The sequence below is a fragment of the Myotis myotis genome, unplaced genomic scaffold (genome assembly GCF_014108235.1).
Source record: "Myotis myotis isolate mMyoMyo1 unplaced genomic scaffold, mMyoMyo1.p scaffold_m19_p_2, whole genome shotgun sequence".
Taxonomy (NCBI): Eukaryota; Metazoa; Chordata; class Mammalia; order Chiroptera; family Vespertilionidae; genus Myotis; species Myotis myotis.
The window spans coordinates 48182902-48199536 of record NW_023416324.1 but is presented as its reverse complement, the minus strand read 5'-3'; the positions used below and the strand labels follow the sequence as shown (position 1 = coordinate 48199536).

The 16635-nt window shown below is 46.8% G+C and overlaps 1 protein-coding gene across 6 annotated transcripts in view; it reads left to right on the top strand.

Annotated features, from left to right (window-relative positions):
- Nucleotides 1-16635, top strand: part of WLS (Wnt ligand secretion mediator) — a 111503-nt gene that overhangs the window by 54170 nt on the left and 40698 nt on the right. The window lies entirely within an intron of this gene.

The following is a 16635-nucleotide window of genomic DNA, read 5'->3' as shown; positions in this document are numbered from 1 at the left end:
GGAGCTCACAATCTAGTTCAGAGATACAGAAACAAAAACTACACCAGTGTGTTCAGTGCTAAGTATCTGATGAACACAGACAGGGAAATGATTAACTCACTTCTGAGAAAGTAATTTTTTAAGACTCTTTACGGGTGGAGTCTTAAAAGGTGGAATTTGTGACAATCTACTATCTGATGGCAAAGAAATAATTCAAAGGCAGCCTCATTTTGTTATGTTGAAGCCAAAGTGTTTGGGCTGAATCCCCAACCTGCCACTTACAGATTATGTGACCTCTTGTAAGTTTCTGAACTTCCTTATACTTTATTATCTTCATCTAGGAAATAGAAGGAATAGTAGTCAACCCTTATAGGATTGTTTTAAGAATTAAACTAGAAGAATACATGAGGCTTTTACATAGTAAGTGCTTGGTACATAATAAACGCTCAATAAAGGTGAGTTATTATTATTCTTTAGAGAAGAGGAATGGGAGTTCTGGAGAGAAGATAGAAGCCCAGAAAGGCAGGCAGCAGGGCTGAGTGTGTAAAACAAGGACCCAGGTGGATGCTGCCACAGGCCTTTCATTACTTCAGGATAGTAGTTCTTTGGGTCAAGGATTGCAACCCTGGGAGAAAAATGTACACAGGCCCCATTCACGCTTACTGTATTCATATTTCTACTGAAGCCCTGAAAGTCATCCATGGAATTCAGAGGTTTGTGAATCTCAAAGTAAGAGCTCCAACTTCATGGTATAGGTCAGTGATGGCGAACCTATGACACGTGTGTCAGAGGTGACACGTGAACTCATTTTTTTGGTTGATTTTTCCTTGTTAAATGGCATTTAAATATATAAAATAAATATCAAAAATATAAATCTTTGTTTTACTATGGTTGCAAAGATCAAAAAATTTCTATATGTGACACGGCACCAGTTAGGGTTTTTCAAAATGCTGACACACTGAGCTCAAAAGGTTCGCCATCACTGGTATAGGTAGACCCCAAGAGTGCCAAATATCATGTTGATCAGCACTTTAAAAACATGGAGAATACCCTTGTAAAATGGAAGATATTATTAACATATAAATTAAAATGTTTGGAAACAGAATAATAATTCGGGTTGGGAGCAGAAGTATGTGGGAGACAACCTCAGAAGTTAAGTGACTTCTCCTGGTTTGCAGGTAAGAAAGTCAGGACTAACACCCATATTTTTCTACCGTGAAAAGTTGTGAAATAACATGTTATATGCAAAGGACAGTAAGCCCTATTGGAGAGAATAGATAAGCTCCTGAAAGACAGGGGTCAGTTGGTGAGTTGCCTTGCTGACCGGCCGAAGAAGTCCAGAGTTTGATCCTTCAGGAGAAAATCGAAGATCACGTGTCTAGTGCTGAAAGGAAATGTGGAATTCAGGATTTGAGGCTCATCACTTATCCTTTGAATTATACAGCAGCTGGAAGTCTCATTTCTTTTTCTTTCCTTTTTTTTTTTTTTTTCCATCTGGACTCCTTGCATGGTGGTATTCCCGACAGGAGGGCATCTGTGAACTTTTTAATGGGAGAAGTCATAAAGCTGGGTTAGGGCTGTGTTTGCAGAAGGCTGGCTTCGGAGGCAGGTAAAATCTGACTCCCCTTCTGCTTTTCAGCTGCAGACACAGCATCGCTGCCACCACCAGCTGAGTGACTCGGAATCGAGGGGTTGCCAGTAATTGTGGGTTTAAGTCACAGAGGAAAAAGATAAGAGGCTAGCAAGGCTGGTTTTTCCACAATTAAATGTTGCCTCTCAGGCTTCTCTGACGGCAGGAATCCAGGAGGTCAGGAACCACCAGCCATATTATTTTTCTCCCCGGTTGCCTGCTCTCATTTGTATCCCCTCCTCATTCATGGGAACTAAGAAAAGATGGGTTGGAAATAAAAAGCTTGTTCTAGCCTACTTTTTCCTTTATGAAACTTGTCAGAAACAAAGCTTTCCCACGAAACAGATGTGATCCCTTCTGGTGGCGGGCTCTTTCTGCCGGCAGCACAAAGATATCTTGGAGGGAGGGGGGGAACCCATTGTTGCAATGCACGAATGTCTTTTTATAATTATGACTGTGTTTTCTCTCCCCAGTGCCATGTACTCTGGTATTTTTATGTTTTTCACTGTTTAACTCTTACATGAGTCAAAGTCAAGTTTTCATCCCTCATCACTCCAACTCTATTGTAAGTGCCCTGAGGGTAGGAATTGTCTTACTGTTCTTTGTTTTTGCCAGGATGTCTCAAGTGTAGAAGGAAGTTAAATAGGGGGTGGCAGTTTGGATGTCTACATTCATGAATTGTTAGAACTAGAAGGACCTTAGTCATTTTAGGATTCAACTTCAGTATTTAAAAAAAAAGAATGCCATATGTAAAGCAACTTACTCAAACTGTACAGCTAATTAGTGGCTTTTCTAGAGCAAGAAACAGGTCTCCTACCTGGTGACCTAATGGGAAAGAACTCAAGCTGTGGAATCAGGCAAACCTGAGTTCATATTTCACCTCCCTCCCACACGAACGGTGTGACTGTGGCCTCAGTTCCTTAGCCTTGTGCTTGTAGATGATCGTTTACAGCCGCCTGGCATCTATATGTGGCTAAAAACGTCTGCACATATTAGGCGCTCAAAAATGTGAGGTCTTAAGGATCATTGTTTTATTTATTTTTAAAATACAAGACCCTCTATAAGAAACCCACATTTCTATGATCTCTTCAATATTAGAAAAATGTAGTCCTATTGCTTTTGGTGAGAACTTAGGAGGGAGAGCAGGCTAATAGGGTTCTGAGGTGGAGGCAGCTTATAATGAACCAGAAATAGAAATGGCTCCTGCCGACAGGTGCAATGCCTTCTCCCTTCTCCTGTCACCCCTCAGTGGAAGGGAGCTGGGTTGGTTCCTTCAGCAGTTCGTAGTGGAGTGCCTGCTATGCTGAGAAAGAGACTCGCAATGTGCGGATGCGGGATGGTGGGGGAGATGAACAAGCCAACAGGCCCGACTTGCTTCAGACGTGATGACAGAGGGGAAGGCCGTTGGCTAAGGGAGGAGCAACCAGAAGGACACTGCCCAGACTCAGTAATCAGAGGCAAGTGTGTGGAGGTGCATGGAGAGACCCAGGCAGTGGGGGTGCCAGTATTACCCAAAGGGAAAGAGAAGCTATTCTAAGGGAAAGACTGAAGGAGATGGCTGGTGAGAGAGAGGAGAAAAGGGAAAGGGCTTATCCTGTTCGTGTAGGTGGCTTTTACTGAGGGAGGGACAGTGGAGGTTTTTCAGGGCTCAACCAAGGGTCGTGGTTTTTATGATGCTTCCTTCTGGCTCTCAGACACACATGCCTTCCGCACCCTCTCTGTGTTATTACGAATCTATCCATACTTTGGAAGCCTGGGAGGGAACCCAGTATTGTCTCATTGCTCCCCGGAGCTTGGGTCCAGGGAATGCCCTGGCTGATGGATCAAGGGAAGGACCTCACCTGCAAATAGAACCCCCAAAGCCAAGTGCAGTCATTCTCCCCAGTCCCCCACAACAGCACCACCTAAGCCTACGAAACAAATACTCTGTGTGAGTAACACTGGCCTGACTCCAGCAATAACACAGCTGTTGAAACAGCTTAGTCACCAGGGTGATGGAGGGGGTGTGCGCGGGAATGCTGGGGTGCAGTGATCTGACATTTAGCGGGCTGGCAGCAGCCCGGAGAGCCTCCACAGGTCCGTGGGAGAGTGCAGAGAGGATCTGCTTCCTGTCCACAAGCATCCCCTTGTTTCTTTTGAAGCCCAACCATAATCCTGGCCAGAGCAGACAGAGGAGAGGAAGAAATGGGTCACTCCTTTTAGACACCTGGTCTCTCTCCCTTCATGATCCATGTTTATTTCCTGAATAACTTTTGTTTTCTGCCCCAGGCTAAGCTGGGTGTAATTTAGATGTGGTGAAGGGGGAAAAGGTGCTCATTTATCTTATCTAGAAATTTTAACTTCTGGATATCCAGGTGGTGTCTGAAGAAGTTACAAGGGCAAGTCCTGGCATTTCTGCCTGACCTTGCTTGGATGCCTTTAGCAGCTGCAGCTGCCAAAACTCTTGCCTAAAGGACTTTGGGCAGATCTGGGCAAAATACTGAGCCAGTTTCACCAGCATCTGGGAGGGCTGATAAACTGCCACAGAATGACCCCGTTCCTCGTCCAGCCCTTTGAAGAAGTGACCTTTGCGTTTTCTCCTCATCCTGCGCTTCGTATGCACTGTTTGTTTTGGAAGCGGTTAAGGTAAATTAGCCATCCCTCTCCCTTCCTGGTGACTGTATGAGAATACAGCTATCAGTCTGTGAACTCTGCCATCATCCATTCTATTTTTAGCTTCAGTGTGAATGAAGCTCTCTTCTCTAATTGCATTCAGAGAGAGGGGGAGGAAGGGATGTAGGGCGGGAGAGCCAGAGAGAGCGAGAGAGCGAGCGCGCACGAGAGAGAGAGAGAGAGAGAGAGAGAGAGAGAGAGAGAGAGAGAGAGAGAGTTTCATAACCATCAAGTCAACCATTCTAAATGCGCTGTGCACTGGCAGTGTCCTGGGGAGAAAGCGCAGAAGCCACTGTGTGTTTTCCTCCCTGGGCTGTCAGGATTGTTTTCTCTCCCCATTTAGGTTGATTATGGTCTTAGAGGAAGAGCTGTTGCCACACTGGTTTCCCAGTGTGTTAACACTTGCCGCTTGGATGATTCTGATTTCTCTAGCTTTGTTAGGAAAAGATCGGTTCATTGTGGAGTTCAGATTCCATGGAAAACAGGCAAGGTGATATTTTCTATGAAATTGAATAATCTTAAACATGCTGAGAGCTGTGTAAGGACAATGGGCTCAGTTCTATCTAGATCACTCTACCCGACCCCAAGTCCCAGTCTGCCTTTCCCACAGCTTCCAGATCTCCTTGCTTAAACATTCTTCCAATAAAATGCTGCAACTCAGAGCAGACTTCTTCCCTCTGTCATCAGGTTCTTCCTGATCTCCAGCCTTGCCTAGTCTCGCCACTCCTCCCTGGCAACACTAGGCTACTTTGAGCTTCCATGACTTTTTATCCATGCGGCTTCCCCTGCCTATAATTCTTTCTCTGACTTTGTCACCTAGCGAACTCTTACTCACCAGTGATTCACAGAGGACCATCATCTTGTCCAGATGAGGTGATGTGGAAGATCATGTATTCCACGCTACGATCCTTTGTCCCCCTATCTAGCACTTGGGCACCTTTGTGCTAACAATGTACTTTACATGTACTTGTGATGTAGTACTACCACTGGGAATTATACTTATTTATGTATATGCCTGCCTTCCCCACTTTAGTGTGAACAATTGATGGCAATGACTTTGTCTTTTTATCCCCACTATTGTGTATGGAGGGAAAAAAAGTGAACTGGATTGGATGGTCCGTCTAGTGTTAGGGTTTTCAGAGGTAGATTGATTCCATCTTGGTGGCAGCACCAGCTCTCGGGGCTTCTGAGGTCCTGATGGGTTTCTTTCTAGTCCTGGAAAAGGAGGCCTGAGTAGATAATCAGAGACGTGACGTGTTATACCCAGATGAATGCTGCACAATTTTCCTTCTCTGGAATCTCTTGCCTGCAGTTCCATTTATTCTCATATTCCTGTAGCCTTAGACAGGTATGATACACACTTCAAAAGCTCGCCGTTTTATTGCTTTACTTCACCCTTTCACTCTAGACCAGGTCGGAGAACTTTGGTTTCTAGTCCCTGTGGTTACAGCCTGTCTCCTTTGCACCCAGTAGCCCTCTTAAGTAGAACACTAGTGCAGCCCCGTGTTATCATTCAGATGTGAGGGATACAGGAGACAGTGCCTCCCTCAAGACCGTGTCCCTTAAAAGCTCCCTTCCCACCCAGTCCTGGGGAACAGGCACATTGTTTCTTGGGCCAAATTTGAGGAACATCCTTTTCTTCTGAAGGGCATGTGGGGGTGGGTAGGGAGAGAGAAGCAGGGAGTGGGGAAAGAAAGTGAATGCCACCAATATACAGCAAACCATAGACCACACATGTGAGGTGTAGAGTGAGGAAGTGACGGAGGAGATTTGGGGCTGTAGGAGTATTTGGAGAAAGAAGGATGATATTTGTTAAGTTGGCAAGTGTTTGATGGGTAGCTGTTGTATAAAGACATGGGTGATGGAGCTGTGAACAAGACTGAGGCAGTTACTGGTTCTCAGCAACTTCTCCACCCCAGTAGGAGGAGGCTAAGGAGGGAGAGATGTGTGAGTAGCAGGTAGTTGCCCTGCGGTAGGAAACATGTTACAGAGCTGGGCGCACAGGTGCTGTGGGAGCAATAGCAGGGGCACTTCATTGAGTTTGGGGGGTGAGGGAAAATGGGAGTGAATCTGCACGTCTTGAGGATGAGAAGGAGTTAGTTTGGTACAGGTGGGGATGCCAAGCACCGTATGCAGAAGACTGTCTGCGCCCCAGAAGAAAAGAAGCCCTTTTGTAATTCACCCTCACATGAGCACCGTTTAAAAACTCAGTGTGCTAGTAGAGACCCTGAGTGCACCAAGAGTAGGTAACCTTGAGCAGCAGGCTTAGACCAGCAGTCAGCATTTAGCGAGTGCTTACTGTATGCCAGGGCTGTGCTGAGTGATCACACATATTATCTCATGTAATGCTTTCAGCCATAGGAGACAGACATTGCTGTCACCCTCAGTCTATGGGGGGAGAAGTTCAGTGACTTGCCCACTGTGACGCAAGCACCAATGCCAAGGTGGGCCGCCATCCCAGGCTGTCTCTCTCCAGAGCCTGAGCTCTTCCCCATTTTCCACAGCAGGAGGCGTGTGCAAGGTGACCAGCCTTGGTGGTGGCAGGAGCAGGGAAGGGTTCATGAGATAGGAACCTGGGAGCCAGGCTAGCACCAGGAGCCAGGTTTGAGTCTTTTAATGCTATTGAAAGAGTTTCAACGTTAGACTGAGGACAATACAAAGGCATTCCGAGTATTTTTGGAAATTATCTCTCTGGCTACAGAGTGAAAAAACAGAGAGGAATGGGGCATGGGTTTGAGTCTAGGTCTGAGGTGCCAGTGGCCTTGAACAAGGGGAGAGCCAGTGAGGGATGAGGGAAGTATAGTAGAGACACACACAGTGGGAAGTGAGCATGCAGATTTGAAATTCAGGAGGGAAATTTGAACTTGAGAAGGTGACTGCCATTCCAGGAGCAGACGAGACACCCTCAAAGCAAGTGTGCTGAGTTAGAAGGGGAGAGAGCTCCTCTCCAACCTGGTGAACACCAACGATGTTATTTTTCTATATTCTGTGGTGGTTCAGATGCATTTGCTTCCGAAACAATTGATGTCCCAGCTCCTTGTCCAAATGAATGTACAAGTGCAGTAGGGAACCATAGAGGTACATGGATGTTTTCTAACTGAGATCACTTTGCAAAGGGCCGGATGTGAGCCATGTTCCCCCTGTCCTAATCATGTTTCATAGATTGGCATTTTATTACACCCAATTGACTTTGCCTAGGAGGTATTGCTTCAGAACTTAGCAAGGGACCATTTGGTGATGCTTAGAAAAATGTCTTCTTACATGTGGAAAATATTTCTCCACAAGGCAAATGCTTGACGTAATGGGGACAAATGAGAGAGGTAATGTGAACTAAACTGTTAGGCTGCTTTTGTGAAATCATTGTACTCATTCATTTTCATAAGTGCTCACACCCAGGCCTGTAGGTCATCTTAAGAAAACAGCCAGGGCCAAATTTATAATTGGCTGAGTCCATTTTTCCCAGACCTAACCATGGATAGAGGATAGGGTTTGTTTTGTTATTTCCTTAATTAAAAGCGTCAAGAAAATGCAAGCCAGGTCAGAGAGTTTTTGATTGGGGAAGGAACGCTGGCATAAATAACCCCAGATTATATGTCTGCTGGAGGCTGGGAGGAGGCTGGTCTGGGCGGCCTCCTTCAGAGGTTACCCAAACAAACCCTGGTGACTGACAGGCTCCCCTATGGAATGTAGGAATGCATAGGAGGATTTCGAAACCTCTTTAATTTTTTTTTCCCCCCAGGGCAAGGGCCCAGGATAATCAAGGTTTCGCAGGGAACCTCTGACAACCATAAAATAATTCTTTATTTCCTCTAACCCTTTCCCCTTTATTTCCAGTTAATTGGTCAACAATGTAATCTAACCATCCGGGGACTGGCTGGAAAGGGAACTTTTTAAGTGTCTGTGTGCCCAGTAGTCCTGTCAGCAGCCTGGGGCAGTAGGTCCCGCTATTTTTATCTTGCAGAGGTGGGAACTGAGACTTATTCAAGGTCTCTTAGCTAGAAAGACATACAGATAGCAGATCTCTTTGGCCCCAAACTCTTCGTACTATCCTAGCTGGCAAATGACCATTTCAACAATGTAATGCCTTCTAGGTCCATCCATGCTATTGCAAAGGTTAAGATTTCATTTTTAAAAAAATATATACTTTTTTATATAGTACAGAAAGGGAGAGGGAGAGAGATAGAAACATTGATGAGAGAGACACATCAATCAGCTGCCTCCTGCACGCCCCTTACTGGGGACTGAGCCTGCAACCTGGGCATGTGCTCTGACTGGGAAATCGAACCCGGGACCTCTTGGTCCATGGGATGATGCTTAATCCACTGTTTTATGGCTGAGTAACATCTGAAACTGATACAAAATAATATTGAATACAAACTGCAATTGAAAAATAATTTTTTAAAAGTGTAAGCGAAAGCCCTGACCAGTTTGGCTCAGTGGATAGAGCGTCGGCCCGAGGACTCAAGGGTCCCAAGTTCGATTCCAGTCAAGGGCATGTACCTTGGTTGCGGGCACATCCCCAGTAGGGGGTGTGCAGGAGGCGGCTGATCGATGTTTCTCTCTCATCGATGTTTCTAACTCTCTATCCCTCTCCCTTCCTCTCTGTAAAAAATCAATAAAATATATTTTAAAAAAAATAAAAGTGTAAGCAAAAAGCATTTTGATTACTTCCTCTGTAGCCTCATCTTTCATCACTTCATTCTCTCCCTCCCCGCCCCCAAGGGTTGTTCTTACATTAAACAGCTGTCCTAACTTCTTTTCTAGCTCTTTGTCTCCCTATCATCTTTGGCTCATTCAAAAGGACTTGCTCTCCTCTCTGACTTGCCCCTGTCTTCAGAAAACGGATGCACAAATGCTTTTCTCCTGCGGGCAGGGCAGTGTAACTAGTACAGAGGTAAATGCTCCGACGGATATTATTGATGGATATCAAAGACACAGGTCTTTCCACCAGGAATGGTCCTCTCCCATCTGGGTCTGTTTCCCCAGAACCCTGGAGCGCAGGTTTCCTCATGTTGGAGCACCGCCCCCATCACAGGCTGGAAATAGTAAGTGTGAAGAGCCACAGTGCCTTTCCATACCTCCCTTCCCATTCTGGATGAATTTTCCACCCCACAGAAACATGTCTCCAAAGCCATTTGAGAAAAGTGAAGCTTGGACAGCCCACAGTAGAGCAAGGCCACTGCTCTGGTATATTGTGGAAGAACCATGCATTTCCAACCGATAAATGCCCTATGCTGACTCCTTACTACTTTCCCCACCATGGAACTGGAATAACCAGTGTTCTCGTTTTATAGGGAAGGTTCTCTGGGTGCCAGGCGTAGCCTTGGCCTTCCTGCCATTCTCCCAGGGACTGCAAATTGGATCCTTCACTTTCATTATGTCCGGGCGTGGGGATGGGGCAGAGGGGAGTATTGCCCACGCAGTATCCCAGGAGTCATGAAACTGGTGTTTTATTACATGCAACGTAGTCATTAAAGCTGAACTTTATTTCCGAGTCCATTGGAGGCAGGAGGGAAAATGGTTCAGGTGGCTGACTTCACAGCTTTGCTGAGCTCCTTAGCCCAGAGCTTTCCTATTTCTGAGTTCTATGTCCCAGGTTTGGATAGGAGTTCATAGTGGACATTTCCATGTTCCTGAAACCTGGTAATTATTTTGAGTCAAAGGTAGGTATGAGAGTTTCACATCCCCAATAAAATGATAACAATAGTGAATCCTTTCTGCTTTTGGCACTGCACTAAACATTTTTTTCTTTTTAAAAAATATGTTTTTATTGATTTTAGAGAGAAAAGAAGGGATAGGGAGAGAGATAGCAACATCAATGCTAAGAGAGAAGCATTGATCAATTGGCTGCCTCCTGCACACCCCCTACTGGGGATTGAGCCTTCAACCCAGGCATGTGCCCTGAGCAGGAATTGAACTGGGGACCTCTTGGTTTATAGGTCGATGCTCATCCACTGAGCCACACTGGCCGGGCTGTACATATTTTGATGCAGTCACTAATTTAGTGATCACAGAATCCTAGGAGACAAGTCTTATTCCAACAGAAAAGGAGCCTGAGCATTTGTCCCAGAGTGATATCACAACATCCAGTGACGGAGAGCTGAAGGGTCACTCGAACTGGCTTTTCTCCCTGTGGTTTCTATTTAAAGTCCACCTCAGGAGACAGTAAAGCTGTAAGGCTGTAGGCCATAAAGCTCTAGAACAGTGGTTCTCTACCTTGGCTGCACATTAGAGTCGCCTGGGAATCTTTTTAAAATCCTGATTTCTGGGCCCCATCCTCCGGAAATTCTGTTTCTTTGTTATGGGGTGGGGCCACAACATTAGTAACAGAGAAACAGAATTTCTGGAGGATGAGGCCCAGAAATCAGGATTTTAAAAAGATTCCCAGGTGATTCTAATGTGCAGCCAAGGTTGAGAACCATTACTATAGGAGCTTGAGACCAGTGTTTCTAGGGCTGTGACTTTTGAGTCTTGTCTTCTCCGTCTCACGAACAGGAATGATGACACCTGCCGCCAACTGCCTAGGAAGTAAGCAGGTGATGTGTGAAGTTTGGGCAGAGTGTGGGGTCAAGTTCATGAACAATCACAGAAAGCTTTAGAAAGATCTTGCCTCAATGGTGGAATGGAGAGAAGGGAATGGTGGTGTGGGAGAAATGTCCCCTCCACAGAGTGACTCAGGCCTCCTCCTGTTCTGTGAGCTGACCTGTGCAGAGATTGTCTTTCATTTTGTTTCGGTTTAGTTTCTGTTGTTAGTGAATTAGAGTTGTTATGAAGCTTCTCTCAATTAGTCTGGTAAGAACAACCTATACCGCCTCATCATGTCTATGGACTAGAGCTCAAAGCAGATGGGGCTTAGTCCCCTACCTAAGCCCAACCTGCCCCTGGTCACACATGTGGTTGGGGGCATGAACCCAGGTGTCCCCAGGCTCTCAATTCCCTGTGGTTGGGATCACATCATGCTTCCCTAGTCAGTTTTCTGAAATGACTGGAGTTCCAGCAGTTCTCCAGTGGGTTTCAGCAGTTCTTCGCATCAAAGCTCAGATTAGGGAATTCCAGATATATTACACGCCATGCTGGCAGCTTCCCAGGAACACTGGGTATTTCTCTCTTATAGAAATCTGCAAAGGGTGCTTGGTCAGTGTTGAGTGGCCCCTTGCACACACTGTGATTGATTCAACTGTTAAGTTTCTTTTGAAGTTTACTAGTTTCTCCCAAAAAGGTAGTAGAGGGTAGGAGGACTTTGGGCTGATCCAGACCAAGGCTTACATTCCCACCTCTGCCATGGTATTGCTATTACTGCAATGTATTACTATGTACCCTTGGTATTCTTGGGCAATTTATATAACTTCTTCCTAGGATGGCTGTGAGTTTTTATTAAAAACTTACATATTCGTATTTTGTGACTAGTTTGAGGGGCTTCTTTCATCAGTTAGACAGTTTTCTTTAAGCAATACAAAAAAGATGATTGTTGCCCAGCTGGCATGGCTCAGTGGTTTAGCATCGTCCTATGAACCAGGAGGCCGTGGTTCGATTCCGGTCGGAGCACATGCCTAGATTGCAGGCTCGATCCCCAGTGTGGGGCATGCAGGAGGCAGTCGATCAATGCTTCTCTCTTATCATTGGTATTTGTATCTCTCTCTCCCTCTCCCTTCCTCTCTGAAATTAATAAAAATCTATTTAAAAACGACACAAAATGATGATTGTCTTTTAAGACAATTTCAAAAGAAATTGTCACTCTCCTGTTACCAACAACAATATGACTTTAAGTTACTTAATATCTGAGGACCTTAGTTTATTTCCTAATCAAAGGAAATACCCATGCTCATTTAATAGAGTTGTTGGGAAAATTAGATGAAAGCAGGGGAAGTCATACAGAGAAGTTGTACATGAGCACAGTGTTTTAAACTTTTGTTTTTAGCAGCATATGTTAAAACGGTTTGGGGATTCCCAGCAGATGGGATGAACTCAGAGCTGGGAGCAGGCCAGGAGGCAAACCTGTCTGGCTTCTTTCTCTCTCTGAGGCCCCTGTTCTGAACCAGGCCCATCCCTAACATTTGTGGGGCCCAGGGCAAGAGTACCTATCAAGGTATGGCTGCCATATGTCTAAATATTTAAAAGTGATAAGTAAGGCCAACAGATTGTTAAGATAAATAAGGTCTATCATCTAATTGAAACAAATTTGCCTGCACAATGGACTGGAAGGCCAGGTTTGAATTTAGGATTCTTGGACTCCTTAGAATTCTGTGCCAAAATGTGGCTGACCTGGGAGTGTGGGCCCCTGGATGCCTTTTGTCCCCACCCCTGGATCCATCTGTGCAGAAAGGGGCCTTGTGTGCTTTGTGTGGATACCCCAACCTCCACGCCCAACTTATGTTCATAGCCTCTTACAGACAGCAGCCTTTGACCACTCCTGGGTCCAGGGGTACATGTATGCTTGTGCAGTTAGGTCCCCTTGGGAGGCCAGATCTGAGGAAGAGCCCCATTCCCCCTCCCCCCCAGACTGTGAAAGTGGCACAGAGTAATATGAGTAGGATATTCTGGGGTCCCAGGCTCCTAGAGTATGCTCTTACAGCGGTTCTCAAACTGTGGGTCGCGACCCCTTTGGGGGTCGAACGACCCTTTCACAGGGGTCGCCTAAGACCATGAGAAAACACATATATAATTACATATTGTTTTTGTGATTAATCACTATGCTTTAATTATGTTCAATTTGTAACAATGAAATTGGGGGTCACCACAACATGAGGAACTGTATTAAATAAAGGGTCACAGCATTAGGAAGGTTGAGAACCACTGCCTAGAACAGTGATGGCGAACCTATGACACGCGAACTCTTTTTTGGTTGATTTTTTCTTTGTTAAATGACATTTAAATATATAAAATAAATATCAAAAATATAAATCTTTGTTTTACTATGGTTGCAAATATCAAAAAATTTCTATATGTGACACGACACCAGAGTTAAGTTAGGGTTTTTCAAAATGCTGACACGCCGAGCTCAAAAGGTTTGCCATCACTGGCCTAGAAGTTAGGGGAGGAGTTAGACTCTGGGTGGGCACATACCCTTCTCTAAGGTTTTCTCATCCTCTGAGGAAGGGAACAGCTGGAAAAGGGCCCCTCCTACCTGTGGCTAAGGCCAGTGCTGCACTGAACCATAGTGCTCCAAGGAGCCCAAATCCTGAATTGACAGCTTCTTTTACAGCTTTTCAGATTTGTATTCTTGACCTATATGGTTCTAGAAGTGCCCTTTCAACAGATTGAAAGCCCTAATTTCTAATCCCAGTTAGAAATAAAAAAAGATATCCCTTGGTGCCTAGCACTAAAGCTCTGGCCAATTCTTTCTATTGACCACTAAGTCTGCCCAGTAGGGAGCAGTTGCAGCCAGCCCTAACCTAGAGGAAAAACAATGGTCAAGCATTGCTTCTGCCCAGCTGGGCACCCCACAGTTCCTCCTACCGACTCGTCCCCATTTTCAGCCCTGGGTCTCTGTAAGGCCAGAGTCTCCCCTCAGACTGTGTGGTGATGGTGATGGGAAGATGTAAGGGAACTGGGGAGCCCAATGATTCTATGTACAGACTTTGACCCAGTCACCCTGTTGTTGGCACCAGGCCTCACCTCTGTCTTCTGCAATATCTGGTGCTTTCAAGTTCAAAGTGCCCAGGGGGTGGGGGTGGGGGTGTCTATTGGGCATGTTTGCTCACTTTGCCAATACTCCTTCTGTGGCAGTTTAGGCTGTGCCTGTCTCTATGGCTGTCAGGAAACCCTACTTTATCTATTTTTCATCTGTAAGAAATTAGTTAAAACCTCTGGCCCACTCATTTATCTACAGTTTCCCCTTGTGATTCAATAGTCTTTGGTTTCCTTTTCTGGTATGTGTGTGTGTGTGTGTGTGTGTGTGTGTGTACTGTAGTGTGTGTAATTTCAGGAGAAAGAGGAGGAAGGCAAGTAGCCAATTCACCATGTTTGACTAGATTTAAATACTAATAAAGTAGCAGATCCGATGTTCATGGAGGGTTTCATCTACATTAGAATGGCCTCAGATCCCTTCTTTTGTGCATCATTTCTTTCCCTTTCTGGACATTTTCAGAGAAGCGGGGATTTATGGCACTATCATATCGACCTCAAGCCACACGGGGCCCGTGATAGAAAAGCCCTAAGTTTCCAGACAGCAGTTATTCTTATCGGATCCCCTGTGTGTGTTCAGGTTCCAGAGCCTAGAATTGAGTGCAGTCTCATAGCCCCAGTGGGAGCCAGCTCTCCAATCATTTTGGAAATGTGGTCTGTCCTCTATTCATTCCTCATTATAGCCCCTTTGTTCTTGAACTTGCTTAACATAGCATAAAACAGACAAATGAATAGATGCAATCTTTTTGAATCTAAACTCCTTAATGAGTTCTTAGGTGATTTAAACCTACTCATGGCCCTTCCTGATATGGAATAATATGTGAACATTCCTGTGCATAATTGTGTACTCATTAATGTATTCCTACCTATGTATAAGTCATTAATTTGGGGGGAAAACCCTTTATCTTCTGGATTAACATTGTCCACAATAGGAAGAAGGGGTTTTACCTTTTAGAGAAGTAGCAGATAATGTATATCTACACTAATAAAAGAGAAACATGGTAATTGGCGTACGACCGCTACCATTTTCATTGGCTAATCAGTGAGATATGCAAATTAACTGTCAGCCAAGATGGCGGCCGTCAGCCAGGCAGCTTGAAACTAACATGAGGCTTGCTTGCTTCAGTGACGGAGGACTCCAACATTACCCGCCTGCCTTGCAGGCCTCTGAGCCTGCAGTTTAAGAAACTATGTAACAAATACCGCCGGGCTTCAGCCAGCAGATTCGCAACATTGTAAGCAAAGGCCAGAAACCTACTTTCAGCCGCGGAGGCCTAACAGCTGGAGCCAAGCCTCAAAGCTAAAGCTGGCCCAGAATAAAAAAAAAAAAAAGGAAAAAAGGAGCGGTTGGGAGCTTCAGTCACCCCCAGCCTGAAAACAGCCCTCAGCCCCTCACCCAGACTGGCCAGGCACCCCAGTGGGGACCCCCACCCTGAAGGGTGTGTGACCAGCTGCAAACAGCCCTCAGCCCCTCACCCAGGCTGGCCAGGCACCCCAGTGGGGACCCCAACCCTGAAGGGTGTGTGCCCAGCTGCAAACAGCCATCATCCCCTCACCTTGGCTGGCCAAGCACCCCAGTGGGGACCCCCACCTTGAATGGTGTGTGACCAGCTGCAAACAGCCATCATCCCCTCACCCAGGCTGGCCAGGCACTCCAGTGGGGACCCCCACCCTGATCCAGGACACCCTTCAGGGCAAACCAGCCGGACCCACCCATGCACCACGCCTCTACCCTATATAGTAAAAGGGTAATATGCCTCCCAGCACCGGGATCAGCGGAGCCATGAGGCCTCCCAGCACCGGGATCAGCGTGACAGGGGGCAGCGCCCAAACCCCCTCATCGCCTTGCGGCTCAGTTCGTGACAGGGGAAGGCGCCCCAACCCCCTGATCAGCCCTGCTCTGTGCCTGATAGGGGGGAGCTCCCCAATCCCCCTCCCCATGGGCCCTGCTCTGTGTGTGACGGGGTAGAGCCATAACCTCCCCATCGGCCCTGCCCTGAGGGTGAGAGTGGCGGCGCCCCACCCCCCTGATCGGCCCTGCTCTGTGGGTGATAGAGGGTGGTGCCCCAACCCCCTGATGGGCCCTGCTCTGTGTGTGATGGGGGCAGCACCCCAACCCCCTGATTCGCCCTGCTCTGTGCGTGACAGGGTACAGAGCCCCAACCCCCCTGATGGGCCCTGCTCTCTGAGTGACAGGGGGCAGTGCCCCAACCCCCTGATTGGCCCTGCTCTGTGCATGACAGGGGGTGGCACCGCAACCTCCCCATCGACCCTGCCTTGAGTGTGACAGGGGACGGTGCTCCAACCCCCCAATCAGCCCTACCCTGAGCGTGACTGAGGGTGGCATCGCAACCTGCCGATCCTCCCTGATCTGTGCATGACAGGGGGCGGCGCCCCAACTCCCCAATCGGCCCTGCTCTGAGCCCGACCAGGGGCTGCACCTAGGGATTGGGTCTGCCCTCTGCCACCCAGGAGCAGGCCTAAGCCAGCAGGTCATTATCTCCCGAGGGGTCCCAGACTGCGAGAGGGCACAGGCTGGGCTGAGGGACCCCCCCTCCCCCCCGAGTGCACAAATTTTTGTGCACCAGGCCTCTAGTCCTATATAATAAAAGGCTAATATGCAATTGACCGAATGGCAGAACGACCATTTGCTATGACTCACACTGACCACCAGGGAGCAAACGCTCAATGAAGGAGCTTCCCCTGGTGGTCAGTGCACTCCCACAGGGTGAGCATCACTAAGCCAGAAG